This window comes from Lygodium microphyllum, chromosome 3 (genome assembly GCF_053477565.2).
Source record: "Lygodium microphyllum isolate KBCC chromosome 3, Lygodium_microphyllum_v1.1.10, whole genome shotgun sequence".
NCBI lineage: Eukaryota > Viridiplantae > Streptophyta > Polypodiopsida > Schizaeales > Lygodiaceae > Lygodium > Lygodium microphyllum.
The window spans coordinates 128,929,099-128,940,586 of record NC_141137.1 but is presented as its reverse complement, the minus strand read 5'-3'; positions in this window follow the sequence as shown (position 1 = coordinate 128,940,586).

Below are 11,488 nucleotides of genomic sequence, written 5' to 3'. Positions count from 1 at the left end.
TTGCATAGGCTCGCAAGTGGTTGGCATCTTGGAGCATAAGCTCACAAGTGGTTGGCATGCTAGCAGACTGGCTCTTATGCTTCAGGCTTCAAAGTCAACAAAATTTTATAAGCTCCATCATGTAAACGAAGCTTGGAATGTTTAAAATATGAGAAACATTGATTGATTTAGCAAAGTTTTCTCTTATATTCAAAGGGAGTTTCTATAATTTAGATTTATGGTAGGATTAGATTTTTATCTTCATTTTATGGTAGGATTAGATTTTTCTTTTTTTCACAAAGTCTTCATTCTATGATTTTATAATTGCTTATTGTTGAGAGCTATCCACATGTGTATGTATATTTAAAGACACATGCTCACGAGAGAGAGAGAGAGAGAGAGAGAGAGAGAGAGAGAGAGAGAGAGAGAGAGAGAGAGAGAGAGAGAGAGAGAGAGAGAGAGAGAGAGAGAGAGATGCATGATTGCCTTTTACAAGCAATCATGTATCTCTCTTTACAAATATTTTTTTTGAGTTGTGCAGGTAAACTCCTCGGTAGACACACATAGTGTGTTTGGGGTTTAACTCCCTTTGAGTTTATCCTCCTAATCACCTTTTGTAGGTTTGATATGTGTAACCACAAAGATATGGTTACAAAGATATGTGTAGCCACAAAGGTATGACTTTTGTAGACAATGAGGTCACTACATCTGAGAAGAGGTTTTCTCTAAAAAAATTCCAAAGCATTTCAAAGCTTCATCACGATTTCTATCTATCAACCTGAACAGTAGCAAATCAAGCCAGTCCAAGAGACTATGTTCAATACTAGAATAAACTTCTTATAAATTCAGACTTGCTGTCTTTCATCCAAATGCAAGGATTATCTCGAATCATAGCAATGGTGTGCATGTGTAAAGGAGCCTTGCAATAGCAATTGTATGACTTTATGAGATAGGACCCAACAATTGTTGCAGCTAGCTTATATTAAGCCATGGAGAGAATCACCAATAACTATTGCAACTATCTTATTTCAAGCCACGGAGATATTGTAAGAGCCACTTAAGCTTGATGATTAGGAAATGGGACTAGAACTATCTTATTCAATGGCGTATTTATCATATGACATGTACATCAACAATGTCTCAATAGCAATAATTGATATTGGTCCTTAGTTGGATCTCTTTCTCATCTCTTTGCACCATGAAAATATAAAAAAATGTATTAAACCATAGTGCAAGGCAAAAACTTCATCGAGCATGCTTTCCCCCTTTGTACATCTCTCTTCAAGCTTCTCCTTTCTCACATAAAGCTTGGTTGTGTAGGTATTTGATGAGCTCATCCTGGACGACTTTTTGCACCATGTACACTGAGAGTGTGCTCTTTTCTAGGATTTCTCATAACATCCTTTATTTTTCACATCTTCTTTCTTCTTCCTTCTATGCTCATCTTGCCCACCTTTCTTGTGCTAAGACTATGTTTAGTGTTGTACCTCTACTTTGACATGCTTGAACTTTGTATCTTCAATTATCATTAGAAGTGTAGGTCCAAAGTCCAAGGTAAGGAGTTTGGGCCTCATCTTATAATATTACCTTGTTGCTAACTCACTTGATTGTTGCCAATTTAGTTTGGAAGGTTGTAGTGAGTAGGTGTTCCTTAATGTGAATTAGCATATAGGTTGGTGAACTGATTGGAGGGGGACCAAATGTCATTGATGAGCACCTGCTCTTGGTTAAAGTGGAAGAGTGCAATTACCTCTTATAATTTTGAGGAAAGTTGCATTCATATGGGTGCTTGATGGTATGGCCAATTGCATTGTGACTTTGATTGTCATGCGACCCCTTGGTGCAAGTGGAAGGGCAATTAGGTTTCAAATGGTGTAGGATTCAGATGGTGTAGGTTTCTATTTAACAAATTTATCTCTTATATCCAAAGGGAATTTCTATAATGTTTTTTAGTAATGTAGCTTTTTAGTTATATCCAAAAGTCATTGTAGTGATAGCAATGCAATCAAGTTAATCTTTCTAATAATCAAGTCACACCTTCAATTATTGCAAAAAAGAACCATTTTATATTAAGATAGAATAGAGATAAGTGCATGAGGGTTTCCTAGGTTTAAGTGCCAACACAAAATCAATAAAGCAACTAAAAGTGCCAAATCATTTATGGAGGAACATTAGATGAATTGATGGGATTATGGGTAGTGAAAACAATACGCATGATTTGATTGGCCAACTTATAATGAGGTGTTGTCTCATCTTATGATAGTTTCCTAAAAGAGAAGGTTCATCTATGTTGCTAGAGTAGTGAGTAATCCAAAATGTTTTCAACCTCTTGTGATAGATCTTGCAAGGATGTAATCCAAACCTCCTATCTTGTAAAGCTAATATTATTGGTCAATCTAACTGCCATTGTGATAGTTTTGGGCCACTTCTCTAAATGATATAGTAGTTGAAGAAATATGCAAGACATGAACCTTTTCTAAATACCCAAAACAAACAAAAAAAGGGGCAATGCTCTAGCACATGCACATGCACACTCGTTACTTTAGAAGTTTTTGGTTAACACAACACAACACCACACAAACAAACATTTTTAAAGGATATACCATTACATAAATTAGTAAGTTTTCCTTTTCTGTTTGACTTCACACTTCCACACATAAACACAAATCTTGTGTAATGGTATATCCTTAAAAAATCTTTATGTGTGTGTGACAAAGTGAGTTAATTTAGTAAATCTATTGCATTTGATAGCATTGAATAGGCTCATTTATTTCTAATGTTTTGCATATTTCTAATGATTCCATAATAAAATCTCCATATTACCTACTACATCACACTATAGTTATATAGACCCTCATCTTTGAATAGGCTCATTTGTGTCTCAATAGTTTTGCATATTTCTAATGTTTCCATAATAAAATCTCCATATTACCTACTACATCACAGTATAGTTCTATAGATCCTCATCTTTGCACTGCAAAAGTATGTTTGGTGCAAACAATGGCTACAATGAAAGCTTATTCCATCATTACCTATACATGAATTAGTGTGTTCTGGATGAAAAACATGCAAGAGGAGATTGAGACATAAGCTACACTATAACTCTCTTATACTTGGCAACATAGGTTGAGGCACAACACACTAGCATAACATGCTTGCAACAAGTGTTAATTTCTTAGCTTGGTTATATAAACATTATTGTTTTCTATGACTAAAAAAGTATTTGTTTGCTTTGCTATAGAGACACTTATTTTTTTTTCTGTCTTTGTATATATTTATCTAGTAAAATTAAAATATTAGTTTATATCCAAAACTACCTACATGGTAACTAGAAAAAATCCATACATTTACTAAGTAAGAGTCATTTTACTAGTTATAGCTTCATTTCTATGTAGTAAAATTAAAAACCTAGTTTGAATATAAAAATTCCTACTTGCTAACTAGAAAAATTTATTCATTTACTATATGCGGGTCCTTTTACTATCTAGTCTTGTGTCTAAAGTTCCTTGTGTATCCACTTGCATGTGGCACTTCCACCTCAACATTAGCTCATTGTCCAAGCCCTGCATCTATAAATATCAATGTAGTCCTCATGGTGATCTAATATCCGAAAGCATCCATTTCCTTTAAAAAACTCGGATTTGCCTAAAACTCAACCACCACAAAGCTAGCAAAAACACTATGTTATCCACCACCGCTCTCTACCTCTTAAGGCAAAGTACAATCTATAGTCCCAACCAATAATACACCCTTCGAAGTATTATTGGTGGTGTGTTTCACTTTCAATCCTTGGAAGAAACTTGACCATTAATGTAGCTCAAGGTTTCAAGTTTGGTCTTTGATTTGTTATTTGGGGTTTGGGGCTTTACCTCTGAGTTCCAATGGCATTAGGTCAAACTTTGAAGATGCAATTCTTCTTTTCCAAGTCTTGTCTCTCCTTTAGACTCTCTACCCCTTGTCTTTAGTGTGAAGGAATGGCCAACTTTATTTATTGAGGATCCCTTCTTAGTGTTTTGTATGTATTCGTATATGGAAGGAATTATCTTGGTGTAATTTTAGTTTAATTAGAGGGGCTTGTCTATGTTGTTGAAGGAATTTCAATAACCCTCTCTTTCAACGATTTATGACACAAACCTTTTAAACCCGTTAGCGAGCTTGTGTCCAAGAAGAAACAAGTTCTAAAAGTCCCTAAAAGCTCTCATTTTGTGCTCGAGAAAACAAAACCTTGTTTATTCTTTATGAAGGAAGAAACATTACAAGGCTATATACATTCCCATACTTTCACAAATTTCAACTAAACAAACCACAAAAGAAAAATTTACATAATTGTGGACTATCTTTTCCCATTTTGAATACAATATATTTGAACACACATCTTACAATTGTAATAGCACACAATACAAAAGCTCCAAGGTTTTTTTATGCTTTATGAAAGGCATCAGTTAGGATGCACTAATTCGATTAAGGAATCTCTTTGCATACATACAAACAAAGAGGGAAGAAGACTCAACAAAGACACAATCACTCAAAACCAAAACTAATAATTGGTTGCTTTACAAAGCACTTGTAATTTGAAGCATAAGGTAAACTTGTGTGCCATCAACCTCTCTACAGGATCGTAATGGTGGTCTTTGCTGATTGCGCCTATAGTTCATGAAGCTCTCTGCAGGATCCCGATGATAGTCTGTGTTGATTGCGCCTGTTGCTTATACACTAGGGCTGCTCCACTGCTGATGTAGATCAGATTTACACATGGAATTCGAGAAATATTTGGGTCGTCTATCGGATAAGTATTTACAATATGCCAACGTTTCGAGAAGTTTTTCCTGATGCAGACCTGACTAGCTGACTGCCTTTATTCCTTGCTAAGACCATTCTACACTCCCCCTTTCAGCTTGGATCGATTCTTGAATAATTAACTTTATCACTGGATTGTTGATTTGGTGACCCACTCGTTTGGAGGCTTCTTGCTCAATCAACTAAGTCGACTCTATATTGCTAGACAAAAACACTGCATGCATGCCTTGATCGTGAACTGCTAGACAGCTTCGGCGCTCACATATATTCGTGGATTATATATATATATATATATGGGCCTGCCATGCATAATTGTTTTGTATTTCTCCCTCTCCTATTGTCCTTTAAGTCGTCAGCTTGCTCTCATTTTTCTCCTTGAAGATTGTCGTCTTTTGGTTGAACATCCCCCCGCACTAAAGCCATCAACAGCTCCTTGAACAAACTATAGCAGCCCAGATACCAAGACTTTAGAAGGCATGATACAAGATATCTGAAAAGCAAAGCACGTTTCCTCGGCCTGCATGCTAATCTTCCTCATCCTTCATGTCGTGTCTTCTCTCTAAATACATCTGATTCACCTATGCTTTTTATTCACCGATGCTTTGTCTTCCACAACTCCTCACACAAAACCAACCCCCTCAAATTAGTCATTGCTCTCCCCCCTTCTTTGTCTTCCACAACTCCCCACACAAAACCAACCCCCTCAAAGTCATTGTTCTCCCCTTCTGTCATGATCCACCCCCTCTGTTTTCTATTGGGAGAGCTTCCTAATACGGAAGGTCTCCTCCTTCAAGTAACTTTCTGCCCTTTTCCTTCAGCTCTTTCTTGGGGCCCTTTAGCTTCTCCTGTCTTCCAGATTTTCCTTCACAAGCTTGAACTTTTACCACCTTCCTTATTTCTTTCATGTGCTTTAATCTTGAATTCCCTTTAAATGTCGGTATTCGCCTTTCGATGCACATATTGACTCAGATAGCGACACGTGTAGTAAATTAGCGACATGCATAGTGACGGTTTTTGTAGAGGAAAAAAATGGTGGTAGGACAACTTCCAACACCATATGCTGAATAATGTTTCATAAAGCAATTACATATTGAATACATAATCATCATTAAGACAAGTGCATCCTGAGATACTAGAAACAATGGGTCATTGATTCAATATTCAAATAAGTACAAGACCGATAATAACAACAAATAAAACTACATGGAACTATGGAGAGAAAAGTCCAAAACAAACACGAAAATATATCTACGAATATCACAATATGCGAGTTTATGCAAAGGATGAGAAATATATCAAGGAATGCTACATGGAAGAAGCATGCATGGATTATTGGGCCAAAAAAGGAAATGATATGTGCTCCAAGAATCCAAGCACATGGTACAACTGCTCGCTATCTGAAAGCTCGTCCTCCCGATGCAATGGAGCTTCAAACATACTTTGCAATATAAACAACCAAACATTAATCCACAATACATAATGCATCATTAAAAAACTAATGACTACAAACAAGAAAGAGAATTGACTTACTAGACTATTGCATGCATATAATCTATTGATGAGTGTTGTGAGACCATATCTCTTTGCATATTGAGTCTCCAAACTTGTAGGATTGTGGTTTATGATGGAGTGCTACAAATAAAATAGAGTAGCATTGTTAGAAATAAGATTGTTAGCACATGTGATATTCCAAATAAGAAAGTGAGAAGAACAAAAAAAAACTTACAAAATCCTCCAAATAAGTCATAACTACCACTCCTCAGATGATACACGGCTCCTACCTTCAATCGTGCCCTTGCTGCCTCCCATTGCTATTATCATCTTGGGGAGTTTGTGGCCTCCTCCTTGATTCTTTGCCAATCCTTTGTCTCCAATCACTCTCAGGCTTTGAGGTGCTACTTTTGATTGCCTTGTGTGCATTTGATAATCTATGTGACATGTATGCATGTATACAATCCATGATCCACCCAATGGAAAATCTCTCTACCATCGTAGATACTGGAGACTCCTCATGCAAGAATGCTATTACATAGTCCTTGCTCCCCTTTAGTATATTCTTCCAATGGTCTAAAACATTGTGTCTAAATACATGGTACAACTCTCTTATGCAAGCTAACATCCTCCTCCCCTCATCATTCATGATCACATAATATGTTTTCTCATCTACAAGGTATTCAACTAGGGTATGTCTAAGGTATGGCCTCTCCCACCTGCGAGACTATGCTCGCTCCTAGACATAACCAAGAGACCCCTGTATATCTGATGTACCTTCTGGGGGGTGGTATCTCTTGGAGTAGTATACATAGGGATGCCACCTGTGGGTGGTTGAGAGAAACCTGGAATCACAAGAGTAGACATCCCTATAGGTGTAATAAACTTTGGAGAGGATAAGTGTCTACCAAATCGATGAGATGAGGACACTGCATCGGTGTCTCCACAATACCCACCTGAGTCATCCTCTCTTTGGAACCAATATGAGAGTGAGGAGTAGCAATAGCCATGGGCTCACTACATCTATATCTTTGCAGCACCTCCTAGAACCACTCCCTCCATTCAAGGCTAGTCTAGAGCATTGACTCTGTCTTATGGAGATCAGAGCATCAAAGCATAGTGAGGTAGACCTTGCAGAACAACCAAATGATGACCATGACAACTCTTGGTTTGCAAGATCTCATAAGTGGGCCATTTGATCTAAAGACATATGCTTAAAGATCTCCTACAACTTTTGATTTGTCATCCCTTGACTCGTCCTGCTCTCTGGGTATCGTCAAAGGTAACTTGCACAGTTAGAAAACGATGTTAGCGTAATCAATATAAGGATTTAGGTAAAGCACAATAATATAACTCTATAAAAAAGAATGTTAATTAAAACACATATGCTAAATACCCTTAAAAGTGAATTATCAATAAATTGAGCAAGTGGATGCAAATATGACTGGGCCTATGGCTCCATGTCAAGCTCTTGGCATAGCTTGGTGTACACTAGAAGATCTATGTCTCATAGAAAGAGGAGTCCGCTTCATTCTTGAAAAATTCTTGGCCTTCTATCTCTTTGTCTATGTTACCCATGCATGTCTCCTCTGTACACTCCAAGCCCTCTTTTTCCTCCACCCCCCATAACATTGACTCCTCTACTTGCATACTCTCCTCGTCTATGTTGGGGCCATTTCTTTCATCATACACTCACATTCTTTGAGGTGTTGAAGGCATAACATATCACCATTGAGATTACCTAGGATTTGGATAGAAGATTATCTATTCAATATCACATATAAGTGTGTCATAAAGAGTGAATCAACATTTATGACTATTTTTTATCGTGAAAAAATTAACAAAAAAGGATATGCACATGTTCATAATGACCTAACAAGACAAACACGACATGCACATCATTTCATCTTTTCTCAATGGACCTCACCGAATTGTCATCCTAGTTCCTTCCAATATCACTTTAAACTATTGTACATCATCGAATGTGATTATAAAGGAGCTACGATAATCAATTGACATAATACTTTGCAAGTTTCCAAAATATTTCATCTCATCTACTACAATATTCGGATCCATAGATCGTTGTCGACTCTCTTGCTCAAACTTTTCCATGATACCACAATTCGCTATGGAGCATATTTTATCAATGTGTTTAACTAAAACATGTCACTTGCGCGATCACATCGTGCTGTAGATTTTATACTATATATTGAAATAGTTAGGTTAGTTATTGCGTATAAAATCTAGATATGAACATAAAGAAAGCATGTGATCACCTTCGGACTACATTCCCTCAAGAATTCCCACTTGTCCCTAGAGATAGGCATAAATCATGGCATCTTCTCTACGTCCTTGGGATATCAAACCGATCGATGGTATGTATTGTGTTGAAATTTTGATCGTGCTCCCTCCCTCTCTCTTCTAGCCTACTTGCACCTACCAAGCCACTTCTCTATGGATGCATGATGCAACATACAAAAACAATTCACTTTCTCCTCCATGGTACCATCCATTCTCTTTTCTATCCCATTTCCAACCACCACATTTCTGGTCAGTCTATCATTATCCTTCAACATCTAAAGTATTTTGTTGTTTGAATCCACTGTTAGTAGCCACTCCAAAATATATACTAATGTCTCCAACACTAGCCAACCTTTTGCCATGCTACCTTCTAACCGAGCTCCTTGTCACACAAAGCCCTTCAGGGTTTTTATGAAGTGCTCCAAGAAGAACATCCATTGTGTATGGATAGGTCCAACAATATCTACTTCATCCATGAGTTGTACCAAGAGGTGAGTTTGTATCATGAGCATGCTTGTGGGTACGTACTTCTCAAAGAGACAAACATATTTTTATCGTCGAATGTATTTTTGGAGGAGTGAGCTCGTAATTGTGATTGGAAGTATGAATTACTAGAAATTTAAAGCATTACAAACATCAAATCGAGACAAAATAGTGAAATACTAAGGTCACTTGCTATCAAGGTTGAGACAAATCTAGCATATCTTATGCTAATCATGGAATTTTAGTCTTGTTAATTGGTCATCTTTAGAAAAAGCAGACTTCAGATAATACATTATACCCATCGGAATGCAAATAGATATGATAATTTGCTTCACTATGCACTCTTCTTTAGTGGACAAGACCCATGGAGTGCAAGGTAGTTACAAGTGACCATGAGAGCTCAACTGTGATCAACCAACTGTGACCAAAGTGCCTTCATCTTACCTACCTCCTTCAAATCCATTCATACCCCTACATTGTCTCTCTTTCTTGTGATATGGCCTTATAATAAGTTGCCCACATTCTTGAAAATGTGCGTAGGATCCAACAAATGGTTTATCTATAAGTGGGTCCAATATGGCAACTCATAAAAAATTGAGAACCATTGCATTCTGCTTGGATTTGACTTCTTGTGGAACATTTTTAACTCATACTAGCTTTGGGCATTGATTCGTACTAGAGATTGTCCAATAAAACCTTCCCTTAGTTCATGACCTTTGGCAAAAAAGTAACGTGTCCCTAATACAACATCTTCTTTATAGTTCATGACCTTCAGGAGTCTAATCGTGGCCCATACAATGGACATGCATGATAACCTGAGGTGACCAAACTTGTCACAATATCCATATCTAGTCAACATAAACTTGAATAAGCCATGTTAGATATCAACAAAGAACAAAAGCCCACTTACCTGAGCACTCTTTGAATCCTAAAAAGTCATGCATGGTCCACATAAGAATGGCTCGTACATTAGCTAACCATCGACCATCATACTTGCTAATGTCTTTCATAGTGATCTCCTCCTTCCATAAAATCTTAAGCTCATCAACTAATGGATGGAGGTAAACATCCATTTTCTTGACTTTGTAGCACCCAAAAATGAGCAAGCTAAGGATTAGGTGTTCTTTCTTTGTAGAAATCCATGGTGGGATATTGTAGTTTACAAGGACGACAAGCCACACACTGTAAGAAGTTGAGTGGAGACCAAATGGATTCATGCCATCCATAGCAAGATCGAGTCGAAAATTCCTTAGATCTCGTGCAAATCCTAGAAAAGTGGAGTCAATGTGGCTCCATGCATGTAAATTTGTTGATATTCGTTGAACTCCATCTGTGGATCCATTTTGCATATGCTACATTGTTAAGCTCGCCATGCTTGATATACGAAACATGTGACATATATACAGTATAAGTGGAAAGTGTTTGAGAACCTTCTGAGGGATGGTTTTCCCTTGCAAGTCCTATTGATACCTATAAGAACCACACTTTGGAGATATCTACATAGTCTCATAGTCTCCTCGAAATAGCACACAATCATTGACACGTGCATGGATGATATTGTAGTCTATGGTAAGCTTTTGTAACACCACTCATGCATCATCATAGGACTCAAGCATCGTGTTTTCAAGTGACAATATGTGATATTTTAGTAACTTGAAAAAAAAAACTATCTTTGAAAAGCATAAAAATTATTTTTATAACAGAGTTAAAAACAAAGGAACATAGTATATACATGAACAACTCGATCACACTCTCATCGTTCCATCTATACTTTGCCTATATACTTAGAAGCACAAGTAGTGCCTTTAAATGAGATACTCAACACCTATCATCATACAATGGTATGGACACCTCCTCTCTTAAGTGGTTCAGATGACTTGGCATCCATGGGTAGTAATGCAGCGATCATTGCCTCTATCTTAGATCCAAGATTGGAGGAAGGTCCAAAAGGCCTACCATCTCTTTTGGTATCGAGAAAGGGTGTAGTTAGTAGTGTGCCCTCCAGTGGGTTTATTGGCTTAAGCATTCCATCTATCACACACCCACAACTCTTCTTACAGGCTACAATAGGTGCATTCCTTGGGATGGAGTGCCATCTCTTTGTAGACATTTCTAGGGTACATCTAACATTGTTGTATGTGATATTCCATTAAAGTGTGAATGTAAAGCATGATTTGTATACAGTTTTCTTACCATTAGCTCAATGTTCGAGATTTCTTGGTCAATGATCTTATATCGAAACTCGCCGAAGCATCGCACGTGGTTTATAGACAAGCAACACTTTCATCGAATTGCCAGCTTACACCAAGTGCAAGGATACAAGATATGTTAATTGAGATATGCTTCACAATCTTGGATGTCACGACCATTATGGTCGTCCATTTGGTCTATTTACAATAGACAATATGCTTTTGTTTCCTTCATTATTTCTCTTTTC